Source organism: Staurois parvus, unplaced genomic scaffold (genome assembly GCF_062004578.1).
Source record: "Staurois parvus isolate SC_StPar_1 unplaced genomic scaffold, SC_StPar_1.0 ptg000017l, whole genome shotgun sequence".
Lineage (NCBI taxonomy): Eukaryota > Metazoa > Chordata > Amphibia > Anura > Ranidae > Staurois > Staurois parvus.
The window spans coordinates 17,504,609-17,520,198 of record NW_028317813.1 but is presented as its reverse complement, the minus strand read 5'-3'; the positions used below and the strand labels follow the sequence as shown (position 1 = coordinate 17,520,198).

At 43.7% G+C, this 15,590-nt stretch overlaps 1 protein-coding gene across 1 annotated transcript in view; it reads left to right on the top strand.

The window, feature by feature from the left end:
• Positions 1–530: 530 nt before the first annotated feature.
• Positions 531–15,590, top strand: part of ZBTB39 (zinc finger and BTB domain containing 39) — a 36,460-nt gene continuing 21,400 nt past the window's right edge. The window contains exon 1 of the mRNA XM_089681028.1: positions 531–640. The gene's annotated coding sequence lies outside the window, so the exon portion shown is untranslated. The remainder of the gene's footprint in view (positions 641–15,590) is intronic.

Sequence of the window (15,590 nt, the reverse complement as noted above, 5' to 3'; positions counted from 1 at the left end):
CCCTAATCTTATATACAGTGCCTTATACTACTCCATCCTTCCCATCCCTAATCTTTTATACAGTGCCTTATACTACTCCATCCTTCCCATCCCCAATCTGATATACAGGCAGCACAGTGGCTAAATGGTTAGCACTTCCACCTGGCAGTACTACGGTTGTTGGTTCGAATCCCAGCCACAGCACCACCTGCCTAGAGTTTGCATGTTCTCCCTGTGCCTGCGTGGGTTTCCTCCCAAACTCCATAGACATGCTGGTAGGTAAATTGGCCCTAGTATGTGCATGAATGTAAGTTAGGGACTTTAGATTGTACACCCCTTGAGGGTTAGGGACTGATGTGAATGTACAATATATATGTGTAAAGCGCTGTGTAAATGGACGGTGCTATATAAGTACTTGAAATAATAATAATAATATATAGAGTGCCATATAATACTCGTTCCTTCCAATCTCTAGTCCTAGTTATACTACTTCATCCTCCGAGCCCTAGGTGGCGCTGTTATAGCCTTGGGGGTTATACGACGTGTGATAATGTCGCTCTTCCTCTGGACGGGGTCGCTCTCGTCATCTTGTACGGAGGCCGGAGCTGCTGAGCTGCCTTTGTGTACCCTGCCGGTGAGGCACCGGACAGATTCCGTTAAGGTGAGCCGCATATTTGGGTGGGCGCTTGGCCTCGGCGCTACAGTGCAATCAGGGAAGGAGGATAGTGTGTAGGGAGGCCTCCCCGGCATCTGGGGATGATTGTATGGAGGCTGAGAGGAAAGGGCACTCTGTTTACATTGATACAGAGCTGGCTGTAGGCCCGGACACCTGCCCTCCCCTTCCGCACACCCCTGTACTCCGGAGAGGGACGGCCAGTGTGTGGGGGAGTGACGGACTTATTATTGTTTCCGTACATACAACAAGGCTAAGATAAGAAATGCTGTAACCAATGGCAACCAATCAGAATTCAGCTTTTTACTGATCTCCCCTCAGCAGGCTGGTGTCTGATTGGTTGAGGTACACTTCTTCCAATTATTGAAGATTCGGGTGTTGTACATTTCAGCCAAGTGATCAGTGTGGAGGAGGCTTTGTTCAGAGCTATGTTGTGGAAGATGTGGGGGAGAAAGACTTGAGGGGGGCTTCACTGTGCTCATTTTGGCTTCATATATATAAGGCAGCCCTGTGGCACCCCTGAACTGGCAGCAGAAAAGCAGCTTAAAAATAGCCCCTAAAGCTGCGCACTGCACATGTGTTTAGAAGCGTCAAGTGTTAATGCATCCCATTGGCTCATATTAATTTCTTAACATGAATTTATTCTGGCCAGTGGAATGCATTAATGTTCAAGCACTTGAAGGGTCCTGCCACGATCACACATGTTTAGGTGCGTTCTACGTTTTTTCTGCTTTATAGCTCCTCCCCTGAACATGGTGCGTGTTTTTTTGGTTTTGATTTCTGCCTGTAAACACCGCTCTTCCAACACACCTGTAAACGTCTATGGGGTCAATAAACGACTGAAACCGTGCGGTACATTTTTTGCAAATGAGTAATTTGCTAAGAATTTTAACCCCCCCCCTTCTGACCAGGCCATTTTTTGCGTTACGCCGCAGCGTTACCTTAACTGACAATTGCGCGGTCATGCAATGCTGCACCCAAATAAAATTTATATCCTTTTATTCCCACAGATAAAGCTTTCTTTTGGTGGTATTTGATCGCCTGTGCGTTTTTTTTTTTTTTTTTTGCATTCTGAAAAATAAACTGACAATTGAGAAAAAAACTATTTTTGACTTTTTGCTATTAAACATGTCCAGTAAAAAAATTTAAAAGTGAAATTTCGTCATAAGTTTAGGCCAAAATGTATTCTGCTACATGTCTTTGCTAAAAAAATCCTGATATGTGTAAATTAATTGGTTTACGTGAAAGTTATAGCGTTTACAAATGGCAGTATAGATACTGGAATTTTTATTTTTACTAGTAATAGCGGCAATCAGCGACTTATAGTTGGACTGCAGCGGGCATTTTGACAATGGGGGGGAACTGACTTGGTGTCACTGGCATCCCCAGTGACACTAATACAGTGAGTAGTGCTAAAAAAAGCACTGAGACTGTACTAATGGCACTGGGCAGGAAGGGGTTAACGGGGGCAATCAGAGGGTTAGCTGTGTGCTGTTTTACTATGTGCTGTGTCTGTGTGCTTCACTGGGCTGTGCACAATCATCCAATGCAGTGTGCACAAGCTGACAGGGAGGAGAAATGTTTTGTTTACAAACAGTTCTCCTCCCCATCGGAGATGCTCAGCAATCAGCGGGAGCCTGCAAGTAATCACTGGCCAGTATCCAGTGATTGACAGCTGCGGATATGAATGGCGGCGCGGGTAGGGCACGCGCGCGCGCCTCCCCCCCTACCCAGAAATACAAAATCACACATATATATATATATATATATTATATATATATATATATATATATATAATGTATGTATGTGTGATTTTGTGCACCCATGCTGCCCTGTAGCGGCATATCTGCTATAGGGCGGTCGGGAAGCAGTTAAGGAAGCCAGATGCAGTGTCCCACTGGCAGCTGAATGAAAACAAAACATGCCAGCAATTGCAAATGATGAAAAAACCAGTGTGGGGCTCCCCCTCCCCCTTTGGGTCTGGTATGGATTTTAAGGAAAATCCCACACCAAAATTATATATAAATTATATTAATTATAAAAAAAAACAACGGCCCTTAGGTCTGGTATGGATTTTGGGTGAATCCCACACCAATATAAAAAGAAAAAATGGCGTTCGGGTCCCCTCACAATCCTAAGGGATTTTGGGTTTGGTATGGATCTGGGGGGAAATCCCACACCATTTAAAAAAACAAAAAAACAAATTGGTGCGGGGTTCCCCTTAATATCCATACTAGACCCCTAGGGGGTTTGAAAAAATACTGCATGTGATACTGCCAGCAAAACCTTGGTGACTAATATCGCATTTTTTTTTAGTTTCTGTTCTGTTTGTGAATTGGACTTGACAGCTTACTACTTTTTTTGCGGTATTTACCAACATATTTTTAATTTTGCTGTAAATGCCGCAGAATTTTTTTTTCTTGTAAATTGGACATTTTGTTGCTGCATGCAATAACTTATGCAAATGAGTCACGTGACGTTATCGCATGCGGTAACCTTTATTGAATGGACCCCTATGTGTGCATGGACACATAGGCTTACGTAAGGGTTCTTTTACAGGCTGGAAAAACAGAAGCGTCATACATCTTTAACTGGTTGCTGCCCGACCACAGTACATCTACGGCAGGGCAGTACAGGCAGACTGGATCAAGGACATGTACTTCATCTAGCCGACTGCTTGCTGCTCCTACGACCACTATGTCCACATAGTGGATTGTGGCTTCCTGTACGCTATGCGATCACAATGTCAACAAAGCGGTTATGAATTAATTTCATTCATAAAAGCTGTGTTTCCATAGAGTGATGCTGTGATTGGCCCACACAGGTACCATGTGATGGTTGTGGGCTAAACACAGCTGTTATGAATGTAACCCATTCATGACCGTTCAAAACATTGCTCTAACAGCAATCAAAGTGTAAAAAAATAATCCTGATCACCGTCATCCCCCCTACAAAGCAATACAGTGTCACTATGGTAAAATAGTGTAAAAATGTTCAAACGTAATTTTTTAAACTACCTACTGTCACCAATCAGTATTCCCGATTACTGCCACATCAGTCATATGATGATGTTGCATTGCACTGATGACAGTATATTTTTTTTTTTTGTATTTACAATAATATTTAGTTTCCTACTAAATAATATTTAAATTAGTCTACAATTGCCTGAGCTCCTACCTCACTGACAACAACCTTCTTGAACCTTTACAGTCTGGCTTTCGCTCACAACATCCACTGAAACTGCCCTACTAAAACTCACTAATGATCTACAAACTGCTAAAACCAATGGCCACTACTCCGTACTGTTACTACTTGACCTCTCTGCTGCTTTTTGATACTGTTGACCATCCCCTCCTCCTCCAAAAAAACTCCACTCTCTTGGCCTCCAAGACTCTGCTTTCTCCTGGTTCTCTTTCTACCTATCGCAGCGCTCCTTGAGTGTTACCTATAACTCTGGCTCCTCCTCTCCACTCCCTCTTTCTGTAGGGGTCCCTCAAGGTTCTGTCCTTGGACCCCTTCTCTTCTCCATCTACACCTCCTCCCTTCGTCACTTGATAAACTCCCGTGGCTTTATGTACCATCTCTATGCTGTTGACACACAAATCTATCTTTCTACTCCTCAGCTCACCCCTTCAGTCTCCACTCGCATTACTAACCTACTAAGCGACATATTGACATGGATGTCACTCCACTTCCTCAAACTCAAACCCCTGACTTCTCCATCAAGATCAATAACACAGCCATAAGTTCCTCCCCTCATGCTAGGGTGCTAGGTGTAATCCTAGACTTCCATCTGTCCTTTCAGCCCCAAATCCATTCACTGTCCAAATCTTGTAGACTTCACCTCCGCAACATCTCCAAGATATGCCCGTTCCTAACCTCGGACACCACTAAGCAACTTTTCACTCCCTTGTTATATCTCGCCTTGGCTATCGTAACTCCCTCCTCGTTGGCCTACCAATCTCAGGCTATCCCCTCTTCAGTCTATCATGAATGCTGCTGCCAGACCCATCCACCTTACTAACTGTTCTGTATCTGCCATCACTCTCTGCCAATCCCTCCACTGGCTTCCCATTGCCCAACGGATAAAATGCAAAACATTAACAATAACATATAAAGCCATTTATAACTCTGCCCCAAATTACATCCCCAATCTTGTCTTTACAATAATATTTAGTTTCCTACTAAATAATATTTAGTTAAAAAAACTCGCCTTTTTTCTTACTAAATACTTCAGACTGTCTACTTTCCAAGAAGGGGTCATTTAGGGTGGATATCAGGGGTGTGGAAATTTTTGAAAAAAAAAAAAAAACACTTGTTCAAGGGACTAAATCCGGGTCCCAATCTGCTTGTCCTGATTAAAAACAAAAAGATGCAGTGTCGCTTTATGGCGCTTTAATGGTTTTTAACATTGTGCTGTTTATGTCCTTGCCACCTTTTTGACTGTCTCCAGTATTGTACCCGAGGACTAGCAGGGAATGGAGAGACCTTGCAGTGTGATGATTCCCGATTATGTGCTTGTCAGGAAAGGGGAGTGTCCGGCTGTCTTATCGCTCAGCAGGTGCGCATCTGTTGAGTGGGTAAATGAGGTGCCGGATCCAATGAGAGAAAAAAAAAACCTTTATTCTTTCAGGTTACCCTCACACATGGAAGCACTTGGGTGCTCAGTACATGCACATGCTGAGCAGCCAAATCAAGCTTCGGTCTCCGCTAAAGGATAAGTTCACCTTTATAAAAAGAAAAATAAATACACCCTTTTTACAGGTAAAATATAAATGTATTTATTTTTTAGGAGCCAATCAGTGCAGGACTCCTGCAGACTGTCAGTGTAATCTGTCTGTACATTGTGCATCATACAGGCAGGCAATTTCATACTGACAGGAAGAATCAATTAACTACCAGAGCGCTCAACAACTCCATGGTAGGTCATTGATAACTGCAAGCCAACATCTGCAAAGGCTGTTGATACTTGTAGTTGATTCATTCACAGAACTCTGTGAATGAATGTTACGGCCATGTGGGTGGAACCCTGCACAGCCACGCTCTTTTCAAAAAGTAACAGCGGGTGCGGGGAGCTTCTCCCTATACTGCTGAGCCGCTGGAGGAGCTGGAACATGTTACATGTTCCACCCTAAAAACAGATGTAACATGTTCCCGAAGGTGAACTTATCCTTTATCCCTTTTGCTGCCAGAGCCCTTTTTTTTTTTTTTTGCATCTTTTGTACACGTTTAAAAAAAATCACTTTAGGCCTGAAGATTACATAAACCCCAGAAAATATAGATATCTTTGGAAAACAGACACCCTTGAAATAAAATAGTGGTAATTCCAATTTTTTTGTCATACAATATTACCACAAAGGTCTAGGAAATGCAACATTTCAGTAAAAAACACACCTAAAGTGGAGTTCCAGCTGAAAAAAAAAAGTAAGCAGCTACAAAAATTGTAGCTGTTGACTTTAAATTACAGACACTTACCTGTCCCTTGGTCCAGCAATGTCCTCACCACCGCTGGTTTCACTGGCCATCTTCTCTCCCTGGTGCAAGCATTTTTAACTGCTTTTTCACAGGTAAATTGCTGCTCTCATCTCCACTCTAAACTGCAACTTCAGCAATGCATAGACTTTCTGCAAATCTCAGAACAAATAGTGTATATATTTTGGTCTGTTTGTGTTGATTGATTCTCACCTCTTGTTGCACTTCTTTTATGGCTCTGGCCTGTGTCTGTTCTGTCTTTGAGAAATATCCCCCCCCCCCCCAATTCATGTGATCCTTATCAGTTCCTAATTGGGGCAGAGAAGAGTTGCTCATTTGACCATCTCCCTATAAATGTAGACCAGCATATGGGGGCAGGTCTCTGCGCGAGTGTGGTGTATGCTGGAGTGTGGAGCTGTAGTTGAACACAGCAGTTTAACTAAAGCAGGATAACTCAAGCAGCAGGAGGATACAACAAAGAACTCTACTGCACTCTGAATGGACTGCAAGCAAACACCTTGGGAAACATCTATAAGTCTTGAGTCCCACTCCGTGTACCTTTGTAATATGCCACCTTTACTCCCCCTTTTCATATTACTCTTCTGTGTTCCCAAAATATCCTTTCTTCACCTATCTGCTCCACCCCAAACCTTATACATCTCACCCCCACTGCTACCATCTCCCTACTACTGCTCTCATCACCTCCTGCTGATACTTTACTCACCTGCTGACCCAAACACTAGGACTGGAAGGCATGTGCACTCGTATTCATCCCGCTCCCATCTTTCTTTCCTCACCCTCCTTCTTCTCCTAACCTCTGGGGATATCTCCCCAAACCCTGGTCCTCCACTATTTCACCCCCACACCAGGCACCCTCTTTCTTCCAGGCATAGCCACAATCTCCTCAATTTAATATCAGTCCCCGTGCTCCCAAAAACCACCCTCCCTTTTTCATGTGCACTCTGGAATGCCCACTCTGTCTGTAATAAGCTCACCTCTGTCCATGACCTTTTTGTCACCCGCTCCCTTAACCTACTAGCAATTACAGAAACCTGGCTCCAAGCAGCAGATTCTGCTTCTCCTGCAGCACTTTCTTATGGAGGCCTTCTCTGGACCCACTCACCCAGACCCAGTGGTCGGAAAGGTGGTGGAGTTGGTTTGCTTCTATCCCCATTGAGCACCTTTCAAGTCCTCCCTAACCCTCCCTCTCTATCCTTCTCTTCTTTCGAGACTCACTGCATTCGGCTGTTTTCTCCCAGTTATCTGAGGATTGCAGTGATCTATCGGCCTCCTGGACCGGTGTCCCGCTTTCTTGATGATTTTTCCGCCTGGCTACCCTACTTTCTCTCCTCTGAACTACCCACTATCATTCTCTGAGATTTAAACATCCCCATTAATGTCAACAACCCGGCTGCATCCCAACTCTTCAACCTAACCTCATCTTTTGTCTTAACGCAATGGACACAGTCCTCCACTCACTCTGATGGGAATACATTAGATCTTGTACTTTCCCATTGTTGTACTCCCTACAACCTCACAAACACCCCCTTTCCTCTCTCTGATCACAATCTCATCACCTTCACAGTGTCTTCATCTTCAAACACCTATCCCTCCAAGCAGCAAACAATTACCCGCAGAAACCTTCGCAACTTGAACCCTGCTCCTTTCCACTCTGCAACTGACCGCCTCTATCACAGAATCTCTCCCCTGTCCTGCCCTGACCTGGCCACTGCTGTCTACAACAGTTTGCTTTCATCCACATTAGACTCACTTGCTCCTCTAACAACATGAAGCATCAGGCCCCGACCATTGCAACCATGGCAGACTGGCGACACCATAAATCTTAAGAGACATAGTAGTGCGCTGGAGCGACTGTGGCGTAAAACCAAATCTCACCAAGCATTCACCCTATATAAATCTGCTTTCTTAACATACAATTCCTCCCTCCATGCTGCCAAACAAGCCTACTTTGTCACTCTCATCAATAGCTTGTCATCCTGTCCTCGTCGTCTCTTCTCTACTTTTAACTCTCTACTTTCTCCACCTCCACCAGTACCTCACTCACTGCTTAGGAGATTGCAAATCATTTCAACAATAAGATTGATGCAATTCGTAGGGGCATCACTACTGCACGGATATCCATTACACTTAGCATACCTTATACTAAACCTCCCTCAACACTTTCGTCTTTTGACCTTGCTACTACCGAAGAGGTCAATAAGGTTTTCTCAGAAGCCCGTCTCACTACCTGCCCCCCTGGATTCTGTTCACTCACAATTACTACGGTCACCCTCTTCTTCCATCCTATGCTCCCTCACATCTTCAATCTCTCCCTCTCTAACGGTGCCTTCCCCTCCCCTCTAAAGCATGCACACATCACTTCCATACTTAAAAAGCCCTCCCTGGACCCCACCAACCTGAACAACTTAAGACCCATCTCCCTGCTCCCGTTTACTTCGAAATTCTTAGAACGCTTAGTCTACAATTGCCTGAGCTCCTACCTCACCGACAACAACCTTCTTAAACCTTTACAGTCTGGCTTTCGCTCACAACATCCACTGAAACTGCCCTACTAAAACTCACTAATGATCTACAAACTGCTAAAACCATAGGCCACTACTCCGTACTGTTACTACTTGACCTCTCTGCTGCTTTTTGATACTGTTGACCATCCCCTCCTCCTCCAAAAAAACTCCACTCTCTTGGCCTCCAAGACTCTGCTTTCTCCTGGTTCTCTTTCTACCTATCGCAGCGCTCCTTGAGTGTTACCTATAACTCTGGCTCCTCCTCTCCACTCCCTCTTTCTGTAGGGGTCCCTCAAGGTTCTGTCCTTGGACCCCTACTCTTCTCCATCTACACCTCCTCCCTTCGTCACTTGATAAACTCCCGTGGCTTTATGTACCATCTCTATGCTGTTGACACACAAATCTATCTTTCTACTCCTCACCTCATCCCTTCAGTCTCCTCTCGCATTACTAACCTACTAAGCGACATATCGACATGGATGTCACTCCACTTCCTCAAACTCAATCCCCTGACTTCTCCATCAAGATCAATAACACAGCCATAAGTTCCTCCCCTCATGCTAGGGTGCTAGGTGTAATCCTAGACTTCCATCTGTCCTTTCAGCCCCAAATCCAATCACTCTCCAAAACTTGTAGACAACATCTCCAAGATATGCCCGTTCCTAACCTCGGACACCACTAAGCAACTTATTCACTCCCTTGTTATATCTCGCCTTGGCTATTGTAACTCCCTCCTCGTTGGCCTACCTAATCTCAGGCTATCCCCTCTTAAGTCTATCAGGAATGCTGCTGCCAGACTCATCCACCTTACTAACTGTTCTGTATCTGCCACCCCTCTCTGCCAATCCCTCCATTGGCTTCCCATTGCCCAACGGATAAAATGCAAAACATTAACAATAACATATAAAGCCGTTTATAACTCTGCCCCAAATTACATCCCCAATCTTGTCTCCAAATATCACCCAAACCGTACTCTCCGCTCCTCACACGACCTCCTGCTCTCTAGCTCCCTTGTCTCCTCCCATGCTCCTGTCCAGGACTTCTCCAGAGCATCCCCCATCCTCTGGAACTCTCAACCCCAGTCTATCAGACTATCGCCTACTCTGCTTACTTTTAGGCTATCTCTGAAAACCTATCTCTTCAGGAAAGCCTATCCTGCCCTCAGCTAATAATGGAAACTTCTACTCCTCCTACCAATCCATCCCCCACAGTTACTACCTTTTGTACCACTAGCCCCTCCCTCCTAGATTGTAAGCTCCAATGAGCAGGACCCTCCTAACCCTCTTGTATGGAACTGTATTGTTGCTGTATTGTCTCCCTTTATACTGTAAAGCGCTGAGCAAACTTAGTGCTATATAAATCCTGTATTATAATAATAATAATAGTGTGGGCACCCGGCTGTGACAGCTTGGGGCTTCACAGCCTTGTGCCCACTGCGCGTGCGTGAGAAGTGCTGCGCTTTGTGAATAGCCCCGTAGTCTTCTGGGACCTGCCACATGTCCCACAAGACTATCGGGGGGGGGGGGGGGGGTGAGGATAACTTCTGCTTCCGATCGCCTAGGCAAATTCAAATTCGGGTACCCGCTCCAATCCCGACCCGCCTGCTCCCCAAAGGTGCTAATCCTTAATGGGGAGCAGGGGACAAAGTGGAACTCCCCCTTTTGGGTGGAACTCCGCCTTAAGTTAATTTTAGGGCACATGAAGCCAACAAGTTAACCAATTTTTTGGTAAAATATAAAAGATGAGGTTGCACCGAGTAAGTAGATACCCAACATGTCAAAGCTAAAATTTGCTTGCACTCGTGAAATGGCGACAAACTTTAGTATCCTATCATTTCTATAGGCAACGCTTTTAAAGCCCCCCTACAGGTCATCATTTTAGCGTTACAGAGGTGGTCTGGTGCTAGAATTATTGCTGTCATTCCAGCGTGCGAGGCATTATGTAACGTGTATCAAAATTGCCGTTTTCATGCATAGGAGCCCTGTCATGTGCATTTACGTTTGTACTATATGTGGGGGCCTCAACATTTATTTTTTTGGGGGGGTAGTTGTGCTTGGGTGTAACTTTGTAATTTTATTACAATGAAAAACCCTTTTTTAAACTTTTTTTTGTGACGTGATGATTTTTTGGTGACAGGTTCTTTTTGAGACCTGCAGGGTCTAAAAGCCCCTGCGTGTCTCCCCTGTGCTCCATTGAATGTAATGCAGTGCAGATCTGTCAACAGTGACCCAAAAGTGATATCATACACGTCACCTCCAGGTCAGGACAAGAAGGGGAGGAGAGCGGACACACATCCACTCTCCTCCTTCCCTTCTACCAGTCGGCACCCCACTACGCTAGTCTCAAGCCTGCTGATGAGTAAGTGGAGCCCAGGGTACATAGCTGGGGGAGGTTTGCACACGGTGGGGTCGCTGGCAATTTAGTGGTGTGTGTGGAAGCAATGGGGTGGCAGCATAGCCACCCAAATGCTTCCACCTGTCCGCATCAGGGCTAAATATTTAAATTAAAAAAACAAAAAAAAACCTGCCTGGCATCACATGTCCCAGGTGTGGGGCGATATAAATAGCACATCCCTGTATATGTACTGTCCTGGCATTTTAACAGCCTGAGGCTGCACAAGGCACACTTCTGAGCCGTTTATGTGCAGTGGCCGGGTGGGAGCTTTCCCGTTCTAAATGAACATTCCTGAATGTCCTCTCAGAACGTGCGCCTCGCATGGCCTCAGGGCCACGCAGCAGTGCAATCCTGTGATGGCGGTGTCCCTCAAACACAGCACATCACAGATTTGGACATGGGCACTATGATTGACCCTCCTGATCCTGTGATGGCAGTGTCCAATCACAGCCATTACTCAGTGTAAACAGAGACATGTGTCTGTGTCAGAGCTTCCTGTTGAGCTCAGTGTGGGGAGAGCTGGATGCTGCAGCCTATTACAGCTCTCTGCATAGCTGATGATGTTAGTGTCCAGCTATGCAGAGAATACAGCTTACAGCCATCCCTACACAGTACACCAAACACCATCTGTCCCTGTGTCAGTGTCACATCAACATCTGTGCCAGTGTCCCAGTGCACAAAACATCTGTCATAGTATACCAGTGTCCAATAAACATCTGTCACAGTATACCACTGCAACATCTGTCGGTGTCCACCGGTGGCCGATCATCACCTGTCACAGAGTGCAAGTTCACAAAAACATCTGTCAGTGTACCACCAGTAAATAATATAAAAAAAAATAAAAAATAAAGCACCCCCGTACTCACAAAGGCAAACACGTGTTGGTCCCGTACGCATATGTAAACGGCGATCGTATCACGCGTGAGGTATCAGACTTTCTCTGTAACTAAACTGGTAACCTGTAAAAGCTTATAAGGCATTGTCTATGAAGATTTTTAAATGCTGAAGTTTGGCACCATTTCAGAATCGTGCACAATTTAAACCGTGACATGTTTTGTATGTATTTACTCAGCGCAACACCAAATTTTATATTTTACAAAAATTGCGTATTATATTGTGTTGCATTAAAATATATTCAAGTGTATTTTTGCAGTAGTGTGTAAAATTGCGTTGAAAAAAACCCGCTGCGCAAATACCATGTGACGTAAAAATTTGCAAAACCCACCATTTTATTTTCTAGGGCCTCTGATAAAAATATATAATGTTTGGGGGTTCTAAGTTCTAGCAAAAATACTGATTTTTCACTTGTAAACAAAGTGTCAGAAGGAGGCCTGGTCTTAAAGTGAATCTTCTTGGATGTTGGGCCTCTCTAAATGGCTAGACTGTGAAAAAGTCTCATACATGTGGTATCGCCATACTCCGGAGGAGTAGCAGAATGTGTTTTGGGGTGTAGTTGCAAGTATGCCTATGCCATGTTTGAGAATTAACTTGTTAACCACTTCAATACCGGGCACTCTTACCCCCTTCCTGCCCAGGCCAATTTTCGCACTTTGAAAGACAATTGCGCGGTCATGTAACACTGTATCCTTATGAAATTTGTATCATTTTTTTCACACAAATAGAGCTTTCTTTTGGTAGTATTTACTCACCACTGAGTATTTTTATTTTTTGCTAAATAAAACAAACATCTGAAACTTTTGAAAAAAAACACACTTTTCTTCATTTCTGTTATAAAATTTTGCAAATAAATAACATTTCTTCATAAATTTAGGTCAAAATGTATTCTGCTACATTTCTTTGGTGAAAATAATAATAATTGAGTTTTATTTTTTTTCAAATGTTTCTATTTTTTTGTTTTTTTTACTATTTTATTTTTCAGCACACTGTGACCAAAGCAATACAATGTTACCATAGTAACATTGAACTACTTTGGGCAAGTGATCAGGATTTTTTTTTCTAACACTTTATGATTGCTAATACCAATGTATTTCATTGATATTTGCAATCATTGTTACTGAATGAAACTGATTCATTCAGTTTTTTGTTGTGATTAGCTGTGATTGGGCAAAGCTGATCACATGATACAGATGGGCTGTGATTGTCCCTGTCATGTAACTGCCTTGACCAGTCACAGCTAACAACATAATTGTATACAATGGATGGCATGAAAGGAAGCCATCCATTGTATACAATTGACATGTGATCTGCTGTGATTGGTCACAGCGGTCACATGACACTGGCAACGGGTCAGTGTAGTGATATGTCATCGGCTGTGTCCCGTGTCTCAAAAAATAATTTCATATGAGCAGTGTTGCATGACTGAGTAATTACAGTTAGGTCCATATATATTTGGACACGGGCACAATTTTAATTTTTTTTTCAGGTATTTACCAAAACATCTTCAAGCTATAGTTATTTAATGGATATGGGCTGTAGCAAGGTTTAGGAATTACAGCTCTTAAGAGTAGCCATCCCCCCTTTTTCAGGGGCTCAGATGCAATTGGACAATTGAATCAAAAGATGTTTCATGGCCAGGTGTGGTCTGCTCCTTCATTATTTCTTCATCAATTAAGCAGGGAAAAGGTCTGGAGTTGATTTGCATTTCTATGGTATTTGCATTTTGAATCTATTGCTGTGAACCTACATCATGGGAGCTGTCCATGCAAGTGAAACAGGCCATTGTAAGGCTTTAAAAACAAAACAAATCCATCTGAGAGATAGCAGCAACATTAGTAGTGGCCAAATCAACAGTTTGGTAGATTCTGAGGAAAGAAGAATGCACTGGTGAGCTCAGCAACATAAAAAGGCATGGACGTCCTTGGAAGACAACAGTGGTGGATAATCGCAGGATCCTCTCTATGGTAAATAAAAACCCATTCACAACATCCAGACGAGTGAAGGATACTCTCCAGGAGGTGGGCATATCATTGTCAAAGTCTACAATCAAGAGAAGACTTCACGAGAGCAAATACCAAGTGTTCACCACAAGGTGCAAACCATTCCTAAGCCTGAAGAATAGAAAAGCCAGATTAGACTTTGCCAATGAACTTCTAAAAAAGCCAGACCAGGTGTTTTAAAGTGGCAGTTCAGTCCATCGTATTTCTATGAGCCCCCAGGTGGGTTATGACATAATGTTCTAGTATATACTGCATATTTGTGCATTATGGCAAACTTACCTGTCACCGGCACTGTGGTGTGATCAGTCTGGCGGGCTCTGGGCACTTCCATCTCCGCCTGGTCTTCTTTCCGTGTTCTGTGCCTTTGGCCGGGCCACGATGATGTCACTGCCGTGCATCGGTGCGGGACTCTCATCGCCTCAACACAGATCTGGGGCTGTAAATGTGCGCTGAGCTGTGCGTATGATGCCTGGCAGGCAGGAGGGAGCATTTATGACGATAGGGTCTCTTCTGTCATAAATACCCTGTCTGTCGGGGATTTTTAAAAAAAAAAATGTGAGTTTACACTTTAAAGTGGTAATAAACTTTTTATTTAACTTTTACCTACAGGTAAGCTTATAATAAAGCTTACCTGTAGGTGAAATGCCCTTTTTGAGAACCGGCACATGCACTCTGAAGGAACAACATACCTGTGCTGTTCCTGCAGAGTACTGTGCCGTGGCCCAGGACTCCCGCGCAGGAGTAACGTCATTGTGGGTCTAGACGGCCAGGGCCTGTGAACCTGGATGGAAGCCTCTGCGGCAGTGACACCGCTGGAGGGCTTCATTTTAAGGTGAGTCCTTCAGAATGTGCTAGTATGCGATGCATACTAGCACATTATGACATTACCTTGCAGGGGATCTTTTTATTTATTTTTTTGCCTGCGGTTTAATACCGCTTTAAGAGCCTCAAGAAATGAGAGAGGCCGTCAGTACATCAGAATTAATCAATTTTCACATGTATAGACTAGTTTGTACACACTACCTTGCATACAAACCAATTAACATATTACTTATTGGGATTTTTTTTTACTGTAGCAGTAAAAAGACCTGTAGCAGAACAAATGTTGGCCTAAATTAATTGGATATGTTTTATAATAGAAAGTAGAATATATATATATATATATATATATATATATATATTAAAAATGCTGTCTTTTTTTAGTTTGTATAATAACTAGAAAATACCACCATAAGAAAGCTCTATTTGTGTGAAAAAAATTATGTAAATTTTATTTGGGTATAGTGTTGCATGACCGTGTAATTGCCAGTTAAAGTAGCACAGTTCTGAATAGCAAAAGCTGCCCTGGTCATGAAGGGGGTAATAAACCTTCCAGAGGTCAAGTAGTTAAGTCCAGTGTGCATGAGACCTAAAGCAGAACTAAAATTCTGCTATTACATACTGTGAGCAGGCACAGTTTTTATGGCAGGGTTTTTATTGCAGATGAGACATGCAAGATCTCTTCTGCAATAAACAACACCTACCTGCCAGCTCACACCGATGCTCAGACTGTAAACTGAGCTGCACATGCGTAGCTCAGCTTACAGCAGCCGGCCCATTCCCTGTGTGCTGGAATGAGAAGCTTATGCACAAAAGTGACATCCTCCTGCG